Raw genomic sequence first — 19666 nt, forward strand, 5'->3', positions numbered from 1 at the left:
AGAGCCTCCAGTCCTGGGGGTAGGAGGCAGCTTTCCTGCAAGTGGAAGGGCTCACATGTCTGAGGAAGGGGTTTATTCAGATGCACAAACAGGAAGAACAGGAAGGTGAGAGAGACCAAGGCAGGGGACAGAATTCAAGGAGCCCATGCAGCTTCCTTGGTAACACTATTTAAAAATAATTCTTTGTGCAATTATTTACTGACAACTGAATGAGGAATACCTAGTCACATATCTCTGAGACTTTGCTCAAAGTAAAACACTTCCATAACTGTAGGTATTAATATTTTAATGTTGACACTTAAAGATCACATTCTAAGACAGTGTCTAAAGCACAGACAAGAGCAAGGACTGCTTCCCTGTAGGAATATGAATGCCAGGGAGAGGGAGGAGAGGAGCAGGGACATGAGTTGTGTCTCCAAGCCCCAGAGCTGACACCCCCGACCTTGCTATGTTCTACAGCCTTCTAATGCTGTCCAGTGCTCACTCTGGGCTTGTTTTCTTATTGATAAAGTGGAAATAACAATACCCTTGAACCTCAATATCAGACATCATGTGCCTGGCCCAAGGCCAGGGCTGCAGCAAACTGAGAACATCATCATATGGCAGAGAAAACCTACTGACCTGTGGTGCTGCAGAGCCTCTCCATCCTTGTTCTGGACACAAACTGAGAAGTCCAATCTCATCCTTCATTCTGCAAGAAATTTTCAGGAATCAATCACCCTCTAGTCACCTTAACTTCAGGGCAAGCCATTTTAGACTCAGCAAAAGCAACCCTGGGACTCAGTTGAACTTCATAGGGGCCATGGAAGCTGGTCCACTATATCCTGGACCTGCTGTCTTAACTCTGGGCTAAAAAACTGTCAGTTGGGGTGGATGGTGGAGTGGAGGGAGGGAGGGTGTGGTGGGTGGAGAGTTCTGCCTGCCTGGGCACTCAGTGCTGGATTCTCCCTGCACTTGCACATTCTTTAAGAAAGTGACAGGGCACAGCTAACATTATCACACACCCTCAAGTGCCTCTTAGCTTGTTTCACATGATGCTTTTAGTGACATGCTTTTATGAGTCTTTGAAGCATAGGTGGTGGTGAGAGGATGAAGAGTTTTCTGTTTTGGGGCTGGGAGCGCTTAGACTCTGTGAGTGTGTAACACCATCCTTCCTTCCCCCCTTGTCCCTCCCATTCCATAACACTAGAAAGAAAAAAGAAAAAGGATGGCACACTTTTTATTTTTATTTTTTTTGAGATGGCGTCTTGCTCTGTCACCAGGCTGAGTGCAGTGGGGCAATCTCAGCTTACTGCAACCTCCGCCTCTGGGGTTCAAGTGATTCTCCTGCCTCAGCCTCCTGAGTAGCTGGGACTACAGGCACACGCCACCACGCCTGACAAATTTTTTGTATTTTTAGTAGAGACAGGGTTTTACCATGTTGGCCAGGATGGTCTGGATCTCTTGACCTCATGATCTATCCATCTCAGCCTCCCAAAGTGCTGGGATTGCAGGCGTGAGCCACCATGCCCAGCCAGGATACTCTTTAGACAAGCACCAAGCCCACAACTTAGCTGATATTATTCCTTTGTCCCCTGCTCCTGGGGACTAAGGCAATAGCTACAGACTGGCAGGGGCGGGGCGGGGGCAGGAGAAGGGGGACTTTCAAGTGAAGCTGAAGAGAAAGGGGTGAAATGAAAAAATCTTCAGCAAAGCCCATCTTCTCAGCTGACAATATGCTTGCCCTTCAGTTCCCCTTGTCCTTGAGAGGCAATAAAAAGGGATGTGAAAAGATGGGGAATGGGTCAAGGTTTTGTCCTCATTTTGCAGATGGGAAAACTGAGGCAGTGGAGCTTAAAGCAACCGATTAACCTTTATGAAACCACAGGTTGGTAGGGGTCATAATGTTTAGCAAACATCTTTAGCTTTCCTTTGAAATGAATGCTTTTCATTTTCTTGACTCCTATAATAGGTCCAGACCAGTAAAGTGAACATGAGCAAGTTAGCTCCTCCACAACATTGATTCAAACTAAGTTGGCAGGGGTCTTAAGGTGAGCACACTGCACTTTAAGACGTGTAAAAGGGGCTCTTGCAGGGCCACTATGGGTACCTGGGACAGAAGGAGAAAGCTCAGTAAGACACATCTAATGATGAGATGACAGTTTCTCCATCTGTAAAATGGGATGACATTCTCCTTGGCTGGTAGGTAGAGGGAATATAATATAATCCTTGGGCTCAATCAATAGTCACAGTAATTGGCAGTTCACCAACAGGTGCCTTTAGTAAGCCCAGATACCATTGTTGGGAGTCCCCATCACCAGCTCTGTCACAATGGAGCAGCACATGCTTGGCACATTCATTCTAAATTACACCCCCGCCCTCAGAGTCCATGATGCCAAAGGATGATGTATTAGTGGCACCCACTATGTTCTTGGAAGACGTTTTCTCCAGGATGTGGAAGAAAAATTTAAAAGGATCAAAATAGAGGTATCAGTTGATTCATAGCCAAGATAGGGTATATAGTGTTAGCAGTTGTAGTAAAAGCAAAGAAAAATAATGGACAGAGGACACCTTACACAACTCATGTTGGTAGAAGAGCTGGATAGCAATATTGAAAAACATTTTGATGCCCATTAGGTAACTGTGACCACTCTGTCTCTGGCGGTTAAGTGCCTGTCTCTGGCCTCTGACACATGGTGATCCTACAATCTCCACTTAAATCAGAGAGCCCACTTCAATGGCAGCAACTCCACCAATGTGCCCAGCCTAGGGAGCTCAGTGATCTCACTGGGACTCCATTACTGAAAGACTGCTCAGGGCCTTATTGAAGGGAGTATCCTCTGAGCCTGCTCCAGGGACAGAGTGTGCATGTGGGTATACAGGGTGCACATAATAAATCTATTCCCATTCCCACATCCCAGCCTTCTAAGCCTTTGATTCCATCCTCTTACGTGATGCCAAGGAAGTTTTGGAAACCTCAAAGAATGTAGAGCCACTAAGTCCCACTTTCAGTCAACCAACCAAACTATCTCTTGGAGCCATTTCATGGAGACACATTAAATTCAGGATCTCCCAACTCCATCCTTGGCCCGATATCCTTAGAATCCATTTCTATGCACATTTTCCAGGTCTTCACCAATGTAAATTAGCAAAATCTTGCAATCATTTTATAGGAATGCTCCTCCTGCCCTGGGAAGCAGATAACCCCCTTTCTCCCCCTTGGTGGAGGGTCTAAGCTGAGGCAGGGCTCCTGGGCTCCAACCCTCCTGCTCCTCTAGTGACTGCTGGTGTTTCTGCCTGCGGAAACGGTTCTTCTGGAAGCAAAACTTGCTGACAGGGACGCTCTGCTCTATTTTGGTGTTTTGCCAGAGATTTTACTTTGATTTAGAAATTGAAGAATCCTTCTGATCCTGAGAAGGTCCCAGAGGAAAGAACCTGAGGTAGACGCCCTGCAGCTCTCTGGCCTGACAAAACTGCTTTTCTGAATTAGTCTTTCCAGGCGGGGGCTGAAGGAAGACTCAATATTCATCTCCCCGGCACCTTAAACTCCCACCTTTATGCTCCCTCCAAATGCAAGAAGACTTGAATTGTTATCAAAGATAGACTGTGAAAAAGCAGCAGCAACTGAGTTCAGGTCTGCTGAGGAAGGCTAGAGATGGCTGGCTGAACTGGAAGCTTCTGGAACCCCTCTGTTGCAGTAGCCACCTTTCACCAAGCCTGACTGTGCCTGGTGCTCCATATACCCTCTCTCTCTAAGCTTTGCAACAACCCTGAAAGGTGGGCATCATTGCCTCCATTTAATGAGTGGGGAAATGGAGACACTGCCTCATTCGTGTGCCTCCCCTGCCTCCACCATTCCCCCAGTGACAGTGATGACAAGACAGGGATGCTGGGCCTTCCTTTCCTCACAGGCAGGCAGGTTACCTGCTCTCCACTGCTTTTCCAAATGCCTCCGATGAAGAAGGGAGACCAATTCCTGCCATTCCATTTTATTCATGTTTTAGAAGCACCTCTTTAAAACTTTAGTTTTGAAAAGCCTGGAACTGGCAGCAAAATGGACCTTTCTGGTTATCCAGGAAGGTGAAAACTCACATGGCCTCTGAAATGTACATGAGAAAATGTATGATTCCTTCAGTGCAAAGTGATCCCCTGCCAAGTGGACTCAGCTCCCAGAAATCATGTTTTATGCTTTGAGACAAATCCCTGACCGGAATGTGCAAGGTTAAAACATTTAAAACAGAATTCAGCATCAGTGTACAAGTATAACCAGAAGGTTGTTGTCTCAAAATTTTTTTTTTTTTTTTTTTTTTTTTTTTTTTTTTTAAAGCAAGCAAGCTCAATTCCCGAGTTGCTGTTGAAAGCTTTCCAAAAGATAAGGCTTTGGCATGGACTTTGGGTCAGACAGACCTGTCAGCCTTCCTTGCTCTGTCTTTCCTAGCCATGAAGGACCTTGAGCAAGCCAGTGAGCTCAGTTTCCTTGTGGGTGATCTGTGGACAGCAACCCCTTCAGAGGGTTTTTGTGCAGATGTGACCAGACGAGGTCGGGGAGAGGGAATGAATATGGGTTACATAGGAGAACACAGGAACCCAATACACCTTAGTTTTATTGCCCTTGCTCTTGGGACTTCCATTCTGAAAGATAATTTTTCCACAACTTCCAAGAATTTCTTTGATTCAACATCTAAAAAGGCTGGGTTTGATACTATGAAATTTGATAAGCAATGATTCCAAAAAGCAAACCAACAAGAAACATGTAAGCACCAAAGCTGAGTCAATGGTCTGGTCACTACGACTGTGAAGGGAATACCAATGTAACCCACTAGACTTTGAATACAGAGAGATGTTGTTCACAATGATTACCAGACAGAAGTGTTCCCTGTTACCTACACAACCGTAAAATTAGTCAGCAATTTCCAGTTAAAGCTCCTATTCAAAGCAGTAAGAGAATAAGCGAAAACCAAATCCTTGCAATCAAGCTTAAGAACAGGATAAGAGAAATAAGTACATTGCACATGCCAGTCGTGAGGAAGGTGAGGATTTAAATCCCTGGGTGATAGAATTCTGCTGGCGCTTCAGTTTTTATCCTACTCTTCAAAATTATCCCACACTGGGAGTTCAGAATGCAAAATTGCAAAGGCAGTGATGTGCGGGGAAATGAGATAACACAGCTAAGCCTGTGGGTTTTGCAGTGTCGGGTTTGTGTCAGGATGGAACGGACTGGAAAGTATGACTATTGAGACCCTTGCTGCAAACTTCCTAGTTGAACCAAAGACTTAGACCCCAGCAATGCAGCTGTCCCCTTCCACTAGAGTAGAAGCTGCCTGGCAAACATCTAAACGCGATGTAACCCTTTTCCTTGTGGACCCAGCTCTTAGAAATCATGTTTTATGCTTTGAGCCTAATTAACAACAAAGGGTCATCTCTGGGTATCCTAATTTTGTTTTTGGTTCACTTTCAATTTCCATCATTATGAATCAAATTAGTAAGAAGGGGATTATGGACCAATCTTCCCCATCCCTCCCCTCCACACATAGATAGCCCCCTCATCCCCCATTTCTTAGGCCTTGCTGTGAGGATGAAATCTACAGGAGCGTAAGTGCCATTAACTGACATTCATCAAAACACTCTATTGTTCACAGACAGGAGCGGCCGAGAGGTGGAAATTACTTGGCATTTCATTTTAATCTGTATTGAAGACTTACCTGACAAAACATATTAAGTGTAAGAATTGCCGGCTTGGGAATGAAGCTATGTTTATGGCTTGCCCCGTCTTTCTCTTTCCTAAAGGAAAGGAAATGACACTTCCCCTCTCTTTTCCAACCTTCTGCAGCTTACCACCCCACCCCCACCATCCCTGAAACGTTAACATTTAATTTATTTAATTTTCCTTCCTGAGTGAAGCTTTTGTTAGGGGTGTCTATAAAATTATAATAAACATCTTGTGCCTCTGCACTGGTGTCTGAGATTAAAAAAACAAACCCCAACAAACTCTGCCTTTAATATGGTGTTATCAGCAGCATTTCCCTGGGGGAGGTGCATCCTGGGCATCTAACTGCAGGCCACATGAGCTGTGTGCTTCTCTGGAGAGAGACTGTCACCAAACGCTTCTGACAAAGAATGGATGCCATGCTAATGGATGCGCATAATTACCAAGGGACAATGATTCTCCCTGCTGAATTTTGACAGTCATGGAGTGCAATTGTGTATATATCATGCTTGCCAGTACAGTTCATTTTCTTTGGAATCTCAAGTTTTTACTTTTATCTTTCAGGTTACTTTCACATTGTGGTTTTTAAAAAAAAAAAAAGCTCTTGCAGATGGAAGATTGTTTATTTTCTCCTTGTCTGGGTCTGTCTCTCTCTGGATTAGGAGGCTGCTCTCGGGGTAAGGTACCATGTGAGTGGTCCACACTTCCTAGGCCATAGCTGACCATGTTTAGAATTCAGGAGAAGGAGAAATGGTGGTAGACCCATGGGGTAGAGGTGGGAGGGCTATTCAGGTCACTAGGGAAGGACAGGGACACTCAGGTTTTGCCAGTTTTACGCTTTCTTTGCCTAGGATGCTTATGATGTTGAAGACTGGTGCTGCTCAGGTGTGGGTAGGGTAGAGAAATCCTGGTCCATATGTCATGTTGTAATGTGATAAAATCTGTGCACTGGGCCATTCAAGGGACCTCCTTTTTGAACTCTCTCTCTCCAGAGGCTAAAGGGCCACAAATCCCCAAAAGCAGGAAGTTTGACCTTGTGGCCTTGCTTTGTTGACCTTGGTAAAGGTTATGTGGGCCACAGTCTCTCTAGGGAGGCCTCTGTTGTCCCTCCATGGACCACCTCAGCTGAAAATGCAAAAAAAAAGTATTCATTTCAGCTCTATCATTGGACTTCTGCCATTTTCAGGAGTTTTGGAATCAGGAGATAGCAGAGGAAAGGAGAGCGGTGCCCTGTGCCCCCTTTAGGCAAGATGTGGGCATCAAAGCCCTCCAACCAGTACTCCCCTAGCCCGGGGCTGCCCACATAGCCCATGGATTGCAGGACAGGGTAAAGGTCAAAGAGAATCTGAGCTTTGCGCTATGGCAGGTCTAAGGAAGCCCTTTTCAGACTATGGAGAAGCACCGCATGTCAGTCAGGTTGGCCTGGCTGGATGCAGCGGTGCTGTCCTACCAAAGGCACGAGAACTGCCTTGCTCTTGCCCTCCTACTCCCTGAATGAATGCTTTAGGTTAAGTTTTGGTGAGAGCACAGGCCTTTTATCGGACAATGCGTATGTTCTTTTATGTCCTATACAATATAAAATTGCTCACAGCGAAATTCATAATACAACTATCTCTGGCATCAGCCTGAGGAAAAGAATTCGTTTCAATGGCTTAGAGAATTGTTATCAATTAACCTCTGAACAGATACAGCTGTTCCTTCCTCTCATGCCCAATCCAAGCTAGCTAGATGCATTCCAAAATTCAAAGCTTAGCCCAAAGATGTAACCTTTTGAAAAGATGTGGGAAAAATAACACCTACAACCTACACTGTTTAAAGTCATAATTTCGGTCTGCTACCTTTTCATTTTGAAAGATAAATAATATACGAGAGACTTGCATATGGCCCGATTTTAGGGGCAGATGTGATTGGAATGGTAATTACTTATTAAGTGTTATAGAAAATCATTTGCATTAACTACACAGTATAGTATAGTCACATCATGTCTAGAAAGTATAAGCAAGATATCTAATCTAAATTTGTTAAACCATAGTTCTGATTCCTTTCCACATAAAAATTAGGTTCAACAAATAATGCTCTATTAGCTTCTCTTGAACAAACTGAAAGTCTTTAAGAAGTAATTTCTCAGATTATCAAACGGGATCATTCAGTTCCTTGACCCACATGGTATGCCTGTGAGACATACATATCCTGACTTGTCTCCAAGAAACTCCAAGTAACTTGGCATTTCTTAAGGAGCTCCTGGGGTTTTGCTGGCATCTGCCCCCATACTTACCCTGTATCTAGCCCAAGTAAGAGGGAATAGACAAGCAGCCTGTGCAGAGAAGTCCCAGAGTAAAACCCATAATTAGAGAGGGCATCTTCTCTGAGAGGACAGACTGGGAAGCCAGGGTCAGTGCCCTAACCATTTCCTGCTATCTTTCACATTAGCCCATTTGATTGTCATCATAATGCTTATCTCCATCAGAAAGTATGAGCTTCCTTTATTTGTATCCTAGTCTGTTACACGATTCCCACTGGAATGTAAACTCCATGAGGGTTGGGATCTCATCTGACTTGTTCGCCTCTACCTCGAATGCCAAGAACAGTGCCTGGCACATAGTAGATGCTCAGTAAATGTTTTTTGAATAAATTAAAGACTGAGAAGCAACATCTTTGTTCCAAAGACCTACCCACTCTTCCCTTGGTCTTTGCACAAAGCAGAAGAGAGGGGAAGCAGCTGAGAAGTTATTATGGAAGCTGAAGAGAGCAGGTGAGAACTTAAGCTCAGAACGATGACTTAGGTTCAAACCATAATAAAATATGAGTTGCAAATCAGAAGGATGCACAAAGCATTATGGTGAGAAGTCCAAAGAACTTGACATCACAGCGAGGGGCGACTACTATAATGTTTTTTGCCTGCGTTTTTAAGATTGGCAATAACTGCAGAAAGATGAGAATGGAGGAAGAGAAGGAAAAAACTGCAGAAAGGAATGAAATTTGACACTAAACAAAGAGGTTGCAGACAGAGTCCATGAAGAACTGTCTGACACTGTCCAGAATTTATAATGTGCACATGCCTGTAGATGCAGGTGAAAATAGTCCATGCCAGTGAAAGACCTGTGGCCCTGGGACACTTAGACAAACTCTTCAGTCCTCAGAACAAGAAACAGGTCTTTGAATATTTCTTCTTCCAAATCCAACCACATGTAAACAAAAGCTCTCACATATACACACATTTCCCACAAAAATCTCCCCTAAACTAATTCATCATTGAAAATGTGGATGTAGGGCAAAACCTGACTTTAAGATGGACAGATTATGTACATTTAGCACACTGGCCTGAATGTAAACTTCCCTTTTAAGCTATCTTACTAACTTATCTGCACTGCCAGTGATGTTTACTCATAATTCTCAGCCTTCAATTTATCAGCCAACCTTTCTTTAAACAGTTAAAGTTGGTATCAGTTTAAAAACTTAACTTAGTAGTAGAAGAACATTTAGATAGCCAAAATATTTTTGCTAATGTGTGTGGCATCTTGTTTTCTGAGCTTTCATGTTTCTAAAAGAGAGTGGAAAAAATAGGTTTCATGGTCAGATGATTGCTTTCCTATTTTGGAATGAGTCCCTGCATACTTTGTTAGGAAGTGCCTACTGCATGCCAAATGGTGATACACCCAAGAGCCGGGGCCACAGCCCTTGGCACATGAGCCTGGGCTGGCAATGTTGCCACCCTGGCCAAGCCACATCTGACCCAGCTGCGCTTTGGATTGACAGGCTCTGATGTTTGCTAACCACCTTCTACCTGATGGTCCTCTTAAGGACTTAGATTACTCAAAAGAATATTGCAATTAGTGACTGAAAATGTGTCTTCTATCTAATCATGAAGAAACATCACAAAACCCAAAATAAGAGCCATTCTTGGTTTTCTTCAAAAATGTCAATGTCATGAAAGACAAAAGAGGCTGAGGGCTGTTTCATATTACTGAAGATCAAAGAAACATAATCAAATGCAATTCACACTACTGGACTGAATCCTGGATCAAGGCAAAAAGAAATTTCTGGAAAGGACGTTATTGGGACAAGTAGCAAAATGTAAATATGGGTAGTGATACTGTATCAATACAATATGAATAGAATTGTACCAATACAATATTATGTCAATGTTCAATTTCCTGAATTGTATAATTGTGCTTGGTTATGTTCTCAGGAAATACATGCTAAAATATTTAAAGACAAACTAATTCCCAAATGGTTTATGGGAGAATGTGTGCATATATATGTACATGTAAACATTCATATGTGTGTGTGTGTGTGTGTGTGTGTGTGAGAGAGAGAGAGAGAGAGAGAGAGAGAGAGAGAGAGAGCGAGAGAATATGAAAGGGAGACAGGGAGAGAAGTTATAAAGTAATCAGTCTGGGTCCAGAGTATATGAAATTCATTGTACTATTCTTACAAGTCTTCTTTAGGTTTTACATTCTTTTTATTTGGAGGGGAATAATTTTTTCATTTTCCTTTTTACATTTTGAAATATGTCATCTGTAAATACATTTTTTCATTTTTTAATGAAGACAGAAAAAAAGTAGTATTTGAAGTAACTAACATTACATTTAATGTCAATATCATGGTATTTCTTTGAACTCTAATATATGATCCCCCCCATAATTACTTCATGTACACAAAATGTTAAACTGTTTAATTTTTTTGTGTCTTGTTGAAAAGCTGCTTGATATCTTTATTTTATATGAAAATGGGTAAAGCAGATGGTTTATACTTTTCTTCTCATAGTACAATGTGGCTGAAATCACGTAATGCCCTTTGGCTTTTTAATTAAGTCAGAAAAGTAAATTGCTACTAGTTAGAGCTTCTTCCATTTGGTGATTTTGAGGGATGGTGTTGCCAGAGGTCCCTGGGAAGCCAGACAATTTCTCATGTATGTTCAGTTATCAAGGGGTATTCACTTTTAGCAAGAAATGTCAACACAAATGTGCCTTGACACCAAAATACTCTTTCTTCCATTCAATCGCAGATGATCAAAAGGATACAGCAAGAATATTTTGCTTGGCATGTGGCCTAAAAGTTCTAAATTTATGTATTCTATTTTTGCTTCTTTCTCAGATTGGATTAGTTACTAGGCAACTGAAGTATTTAATTTCATTTGCTAATAGTAGTTACATTTTAATAGAGGCAGACAGTGTATATGACCAGTGCTGTCAGTACAAGCTCAGCCCCAATGCTCAGCCTCTGTAGGGGCAGTAGTGTTCACTACTTCATTCTAATCATAGACAAACACTACTACATTCCTATATTTTATTTATTTGACTTACACTTACAGGAAAAGAGATGTCACTTTTAGAATTATTTATAGAAAAAAATATTTTAGTGATTTGTTTTTTCACTCAAAAAGCTATGTTTGTAACATCCTAAACCCCCTTCTAGACTTTTGGTTCAAGATAGCAGACCAAGCATAAATGTTTTCTTCCCTTTACCAAGGAAGAAAATAAATCCTTAATAGCCTTGAAAAGTGGGCCATATTAGTGCCCCAGGTACATCGATGAACTTCTGTCTTCTAAGGAAGACAGAAAGTGGGTGGGGCAGGTTGATGGGAAAGTTACAATAGTGAACTGCTACCTTGCACAAGCCCAGCGGTAGGCTCAGCAGAGGTAAGAGAGTCTTCACAATGCTAGGCTGAAAAAACTCCCAATGTGGAGGAAGGGCAGACTAAGTGAAGATACTCTATACACAGGGACCGATCCTTCCTGCCACTTTCCCAGCTGTGTGGAAGGCTGGAGGCAGTGTGTGTGACCAAGCTTGACCCATGACTGTAGCTCTTAAGGCTGGCAATTGGTCTAGAATGTGTAGGGACTGTTCTCTGGGATACTGAGTCTAGAACATCAGTTAGAGGGCACAAGGTACCTCAGCAAGCAGTGTCAAGGATAAGGGGAGGAAAAGAGAAACACAACTCTGTTCAGAAGTGAGCTCTGGGAAACTATTCCACAGGATGAAATTTCCCTATGGTGTCCTATAAGGGTCCCAGCAGCTGGCTGCTGGAATCCCAGGTATCCCAAAGGGAAACCTGCTACTGACATGAGGCTCTTAGTTATCCCTTCTCTCCAGAGGGGAGATCTACAGTGGAAACCAAGGCTCATGACTGCTGAGGAAACACATGACAGTTACCAACACCAGTTCACACATTTCTGCATTTAAAATATGAATGGACAAGCAAGAATCATCAGATATTTGAGGAAATCATTTGCACAATAGAGAAGGTTGAAGATAAACAGAACTAGACTCCAATGCAGATAACGGAACTTATGCACTACACACACAGGCTCTCTCTCTTCAAAGATACAGTGCACTGGTAAAGCAACAGTAGGTTATTGTGAAAACAGAGCAGTCGGGGGGCCAGAAATCCTTGGAAGTTAAAAACATGTAAAAATGTGCTAAAGATTTTGTCTTGGTAGGGGAGGGTAGGTTTCAAGTTTATAGTTTCCTGTCAATGATAAGGATTAAATACTCGGCTTTAAATAAGCAGAGTCAGCTGGGTGCAGTGGTTCAAGCCTGTAATCCCAGCACTTTGGGAGGCTGAGGTGGGAGGCTCACTTGAGCCCAGGAGTTCAAGACCAGTCTGGGCAATACAGTGAGACCCTGTCTCTACCAAAAAAAAAAAAAAAAAAAAGATGGTGCTATGCACCTATAGTCCCAACTACTTGGGAGGTTGAGGGCTGCAGTGAGCCATGATCATCACATCACTGCACTCCCGCCTGGGCAATGCAGCAAGACCCTGTCTCAATAAAGAAATAAAATAAAAAATTAAAAATAAAACTGGCCTATAGTCCCAGCACTTGGGGAGGCCAAGGTGGGTGAATTGCCTGAGCTCAGGAGTTTGTGACTAGCCTGGGCAACACTGAAATCCTGTCTTTACTAAAATACAAAAAATTAGCTGGGCATGGTGGCACATGCCTATAGTCCCAGCTACTTGGGAAGCTGAGGCAGGAGAATTGCTTGAACCCAGGAGGCAGAGGCTACTGTGAGCTGAGATCATGCCATTGCACTCCAGCCTGGGTGACAAAGTGAGATGCCATCTCAAAAATAAAAATAAAAAATAAAAAATACAAAAATTTAAAAAAACTGAGAAAGAATAGGATGTAGAACTTCTAAAGCACAAAAGGATGAAAAAGAAAACTATGAATATAGCAATAAAAAGAGGTAGGTAGAGAAGCAAGAAGCATGTTAAGTAGAAAATGAAAATGAATGATGGGGTAAGTCCAAATATGCCAACCATTTAAATTCTTCTATTGACAGACTTTCAAATGGATAATGCATAGAACCAATGTATAAAACCAACGTATAGAAATTGTATACGTTTTATAGAATGTATAGAACTTGGTTCCATACTTTTTTTTATACTGTTATTTTCAAAAGACTTAAAATGATATAGAATGACTGGAGATAATTAAATGTTGTCAAAAAGAAACAAAAAATACAGTATTAATGTTAGACAAAACTAGAATTCAAGGTCAAAGGCAAGAGAATATTTTATATGGATAAAAGATGCAATCCAGAAGATAACAGTAGCCACAACCCTTTCCCCACTGAAATCACAGCATGGAACTGTGTAAGAAGTGTTTGAAATGCAAGCAGAAACTGTTAATCCATGATCATGGTGGGGAACTTTAGCACGTCTTTCTTAGAAATTGACAGACCAAGTAGATGAAAAAATAGGTAAGGGTATAGATGATTTGAACATACGGTCATTGAGCTAGATGATTTTCATATGTAAACTCAGTTGTCAACAAATGTAAAATACATGTTTAAATTTCTATGAAACACTTAAAAAAATCTGACTCAGTATTCAGCCAGAAATAAAATCTTAATAAAACTCTCAAAAGAGAAATACTACAGATTTCTTGGAGTTCCAACCCAAGAGTAAATTATAAAAGAAAATAAAAAATGAAATTAGAGACCACATAGCGATGAATAATAATCAGAGCACTCAGCTCAAAATTTACAAGATGCATCAAAGACAGACGGAAAGTTCAAAATGCAAAATAATAGACTGAAAATGTGTTAAACAATAAGATTTTTTTTTTAAAAAAAAAGAGCTAAACAAAGTAGAAGAAGGGATTCAATGAAGAAAATGCAGGATGATGAAATAGGAAACAAACAAATTTGTTTGATCATTAAAACCCCAAAGATGTTAAAATCAATCAAATACCAGTATGAAAAACAGTAAACAAAACAAATTTAGGGATAATTCAAAGGGTATAACTACAGACAGGAATTTTTTCAAATTATTAGAGTGTATATGCAAATACCAGTACATTTAAAAGAATTTTGGAAAAAATAAATAGAAATAAAAAATTTTCTAGACATATATGAACTACTAAAATGATTAAAAAAGAGGCAGAAAACTGGAAAAGATCAGAAACTATAGAAAAGATAGTCAAAGATCCCACTCTCCCACTAGTCAGGTCCCAGGCCCAGATGGTTTTACTACTCACTACATTTTTTTATTTTTACTTTTAACAACCTTTAAAGTGTAAAGTATATATTAATTCCTGTGCTAGACTGCATAGAACATAGAAAATATATAGAGCTTCTCAATTTATTCTACAAAGCTAGCATAACCTAGATACCAAAAGTGGATAGTATGGCACTAAAATAGCAAAGTACAGACCAGAGTTCAACAACTAAAATGCCTGCAAAAGCCAGGCAAGACATTTAATAGAAAGAAATGTAATAGGAAATGTGATATTAATTTGATAGAGTGACCAAAGGAAGAACATACGACCCACTGAAAAGAGGTTATTGGTTTGGTGTGCAGGAGGGGTTCTAAGCACAATCTTATTAATGCATACATAAGCAAAAAGCCTAATATAATTTCCTAACTCAAAATCAGTAGTGTCTTTTTTTTTTTTTTTTTCCCAAGATGGATTCTTGCTCTGTCGCCCAGGCTGGAGTGCAGTGGCATGATCTCGGCTCACTGCAACTTCTGCCTCCCAGGTTCAAGAGATTCTCCTGCCTCAGCCTCCTGAGTAGCTGGGATTACAGGCGTGCACCACCATACCCAACTAATATTTGTATTTTTAGTAGAGATGGGGTTTAACCATGTTGGTCAGGCTGGAATCAAACTCCTGACCTTGTGCTCTACCCACCTCAGCCTCCCAAAGTGCCGGGATTATAGGTGTGAGGCAGTGCGCCCAGCCCACAACACAATCTGGGAGAACTGATCCTAGGAATGCAAGGATGACACAACGTTAGAAAAATCCATTACTATGATTCAACTCATTAATAGGTCAGGGAAGAAAAACCACACAATCATCTTGATAAATTCAGTACAGATGTTTGATGAATCAAAACACCAATTCCTACAGAGACCTGTAAAGCAATCTACTTAACATTGAAAGGCAAGAAGTCAGAGAGGGATGGATGGCCACGACTGTGATTACTTCCACATTACACCAGTGGTCTTGGGAAAGGCAGTGCCCAGAAAATGAAGTGAGGTACAAATACTGGAAAGAAAGAGAAAACATAGTACTTTTGAAAATCTGTGATTGGTATCCTCCAAAGTCCAAGTTCATTCACTTGAAAGTGGTTATACTAAATTGTTTAGTAAGATGCCTAGATACAGCTGTATCTATATCTGTATTTTCACACCATGGAGATACAGATACAAAAAGAGGAGAGAAGGAAGAAGTCTAGCAGGGTACCCTGGGCCCCAAAGAATGACACAGTGATGACTTTACTGGCTTTTCTTTTTGCCTCATATATCCCAGACCTGGCACTGAAGAAGCCAACAACCTGGAAATGCAATGGTGCACAGACAAAAAGGTCGAATCAAAGGTCCCCCTAAACTCAAAATTCTCTCAATAGCCAAAGAACTAAGGGGTATCATAAATGCTTATATTAGAAAAGAATAAGAGTCCCAGATAATAATAATCTAAACTCCTCCTCAAGAACCTAAAAAAGAGCAAAATAAACCCAAGCAAGCAAAGAAAGGAAACAGTAACAAGCAGAAACAAGTGAAATTGAAAATAGAAAAGTAGAGAAAATGAATGAAACAAAAATTTGGTTCTTAGAAAAGAATCAAGAAAATTGACAAATTTCCAGAAAGACTGATAAAGCAAAAACAAAAGAAAACAGAAATGACCAATATCAATAATTAAAACATAGCAGATTTTATGGACCCTATAGACATCAAAAGAATAGTAATTACTTTCTGATCGATGTGGTGATGTCATGCTCTCCTGGGCCGCGACCGATCCACGATGGATAGAAAGATGAAAAACAACAACAACAAAAAAAAACAGAATAGCAATTACTATGAACAAGTCTACATACAATTTGATAACTTAGATAAAATGAACCAATTCTTCTAAAAACACCAAACATACCCAATATGAAATAGATAATCTGAATAGCCCTTTACCTATTAGGGAAATTGAATCTGTAATTTAAAATCTCCCGAAATGGAAATCTCCTGGTTCAGATGTTTTCCTAGGAGAATTCCACCAAAGAAGAATGAACCCCAGTTCAACACATTACCTTCCAGTAAATGGAAGAGGAAGAAACAGTTCTCAACTTATCTTATGAAGACAGTATTATCCTATTTCAAAATCAGAGAGGGATAGTACACAAAAGAAAACTAGAGACCAAAATATGCCTCATAAAAATAACTGCGAAACTCACAAATAAAATTCAGCAATATTAGGAAATGAATTATACACCATGGCCAAATGGGGTTTATACCAGGGAAGCAAGCTGGTTCAATATTCAAAACTCCATCAATATAATCCATCATATTAACAGGCTAAAGAAGAAAATTACATGATCATATCCATTTATGCAGAAAAAATATTTGACAAAATTCAGTATCTGTTCATAAGAACTCTAAGAAAAATCGAAACATAGAGGAATTTCTTCAACTTGATAAAAAGCACCTAGCAAATGTTCTACAATTGATATTATACTTCATGGTGAAAGACTGAATGCTTCCCCCATCAAATGTGACAAGGCAAAGATGTCTGCTCGTACCACTCCTATTCAACATAGTACTGCAAGTTCTAGCCAGTGTAATAAGAAGAAAGAAAGAAACGGCATGAAGGACAAAAGGAAAGAAATAAAACTGTCCTGATATCTGGAGAACATGAAATTATGCAGAAGTCCCAAGGAATCTAAAAAACAAAACTCAGAAAACGAGAATTCATAAGGAAGTTCAGAGAGGTTACAGAATACAAGATAAACATACTAAACATGTAAAAATCAATTGTATTTCTATATGCTAGTAATAAGTACTTAAATGCCAAATTAAAAAATATAATACCATTTATAATCACTAAAAATACTTACATATTGTGAAATAATAAGATATATAAATTATACACACACACACACACACACACACACACACACACACACACACATATATATATATATATATATATATATATATATATATATATATATATATGTCTCTGTCCTCCCAGTTCCTGGCACAGACCTCCTAAAAACCCTTGTAATTTCCTGAGCCATAGGGGTGCTAGGAGGATCTTTTGTTCTAATATTTGGTCTCTGTCATAGTTCCTGAGACAGAGATCCTAATGCTCTTATAGATAAGGGTACTAGAGGAATCTTCCGTTCTAAAATTTGTTCTTTGACCCAGGTTCCTGACACAGAGTTCCTAAATCTCTTGGAATTTCCTGATAATAGGTGCATCTTTTATTCTAATAAGGTGACTCTTTGTGGGCTCCTAGATGGGGGCTGGCCACCAGAACTGTAAACACAACCAAGCCATGACTATAAGCTTGGAGCTTTTCGTTTTTGAGATGGAGTCTCACTCTGTCACCCAGGCTGGAGTGCAGTGGCACGATCTTGGCTCCCTGCAACCTCCACCTCTCAGGTTCAAGCGATCCCCCTGCCTCAGCCCCCCTAGTAACTGGGATTACAGGTACATACCACTATGCCCGTCTAAATTAAGCTTGGAGCTTTTAGCCACCCCACCAGTCTCCAGAGAGCAGAGAAGTGCTGGAGAGTTAAACATTCATTATGCCTATGTGATGAAGCATCCACAAAAATCTCTGAACTATGGCACTCGAAGGTGTTCTAGGTTGGCAAACATATCTGAGTACCAGGAGGGTGATGCACCCCAGCTCCATGGAATAGAAGTTCCTGTGCTCAGGACCCTTCCAGACCTCGCCCTATGTACCTCTTAATCTGGTTGTCCATCTGTATCCTTTATTAATAATCCAGTAAGTATAAGTCAAGTATTTCCCTGAGTTCTATGAGCCACTCTAGCAAATTAACAGAACCCAATAAGAGAGTGTGGGAGCCCAGATTTATAGCCAGTCAATTAGAACTATAGATGACAACCTGCTACCTGTGACTGGCATCTGAAGGTGGGTGAATCTTGAGGGACTGAGCCCTTCAACTGTGAGTTCTGATGTTATCTCCAGGTAGATAGTGTCACAATTAAATTGAATTACAGCACACCCAGCTGGTGTCTTCTGAAGAATTGCTTGGAGTGTGGGGAAATACCCCTACACAGCTGGTGTCAGGAGCATTATGTGGACTGGTGTGTGAGTAGAGGAAAAAACCTGTTTTCTTTCTCTTACATATGTAAATCTAACAAAACTTGCACGGAACTTGGATGCTGAAAACCACAAAATGCTAATGAAAGAAAAAGTGTAAATAAATGGAGAGGCATATTGTGTTCATGAATTTGAAAAGTCAACATAGTAAAGATGTTAATTCTGCCCAAAGTGATGCAGGTTTAACGCAATTTATTTATTTTTTTTGAGATGGAGTTTCACTCTTGTTGCCCAGGCTGGAGTGCAATGTTGTGATCTTGGTTCATGGAAACCTCCCTGTCCCGGGTTCAAGTGATTCTTTTGCCTCAGTCTCTTGAATAGCTGGGATTACAGGCATGTACCACCACACCTCGCTAATTTTGTATTTTTAGTAAAGACAGGGTTTTTCCATGTTGGTCAGGCTGGTCTTGAACTCCTGACCTCAGGTGATCCTCCCACCTCTGTCTCCCAAAGTGTTGGTATTACAGGCGTGAGCCAATGTGCTCGGCCTTAATGTAGTTCTTAACACAATCCCTGTATTTTGTAGATGCAGACAAGATTATTTTAAAATTTATATGTAAAAGAACTGGATAACTCAAAAACAATTTTGAAAAAGAATAAAGTGAGATGAATCAATCTGTCTGATTTCAAGATTTATGATATAGCTATAATACTCAGGACTGTGTGGTATTGGTGGAGGGAAAGATACAAATTATTTCCCAATTGATTTTTGACAAAGGTGCAAAAGAAATTCATTAGAGGAAGGGTAGCATTTCAACAAATGGTGCTGGAGCAATTGAACATTCATAGAATCAAATGAACCTCAACTTAAATAAATCTCACCTCTTACATCAAAATTAACTCCAAATGGATGATACACTTAAATGTAAAACTATACAACTTAGAAAAAAAGCATGAGAAAGTCTTCAGAATCTGGGGCTAGGCAAAGAATCCTTAGGTATAACATGACTCTATGAAAGAAAAAAATTGATAATTGGACTTTAACAAATTAAAACCTTTTGCTTGGCAAAAGACTATTAAGACGATGAATAGACAATATACAGACTGGAGGAAAAAATTCAGAAATCACATATTCTACAAAGGATTATTATCTAGAATATACAAGGAACTCAACTCTCTAAGCTCAATATTAAAATAAATAACTCAATTAGAAAATGGGCAGAAGACAAGAGCAGACATTCCCCTGTAAAGCATATATAGGTAGCAAATAAGCACATGAAAAAATACTCGACAGAACTATCCATTAGGGAAATGCAATTGAGATCACAGTGAGATATCACTACATACTTGTTAATATAGATAACATAAAAAACAGTGACAGAATAAAATGCTGGAGAGGATGGGGAGAAACCACCTCTCTCACATATCACCCTTGAGAGTGTAAAATGGTACAGGCATGCTGGAAAACAGT

General features: G+C 40.4%; 1 long non-coding RNA gene across 7 annotated transcripts in view; it reads right to left on the minus strand.

The window, feature by feature from the left end:
- LOC141585337 (uncharacterized) overlaps nucleotides 1-19666 on the minus strand; it is a 128523-nt gene that overhangs the window by 19499 nt on the left and 89358 nt on the right. For all 7 annotated transcript variants that reach the window (XR_012518742.1, XR_012518737.1, XR_012518738.1 and 4 more), the window contains one exon: nucleotides 622-691. This is a non-coding gene — a long non-coding RNA (uncharacterized LOC141585337). The remainder of the gene's footprint in view (nucleotides 1-621; nucleotides 692-19666) is intronic.

Source organism: Saimiri boliviensis, chromosome 8 (assembly GCF_048565385.1).
Source record: "Saimiri boliviensis isolate mSaiBol1 chromosome 8, mSaiBol1.pri, whole genome shotgun sequence".
Lineage (NCBI taxonomy): Eukaryota > Metazoa > Chordata > Mammalia > Primates > Cebidae > Saimiri > Saimiri boliviensis.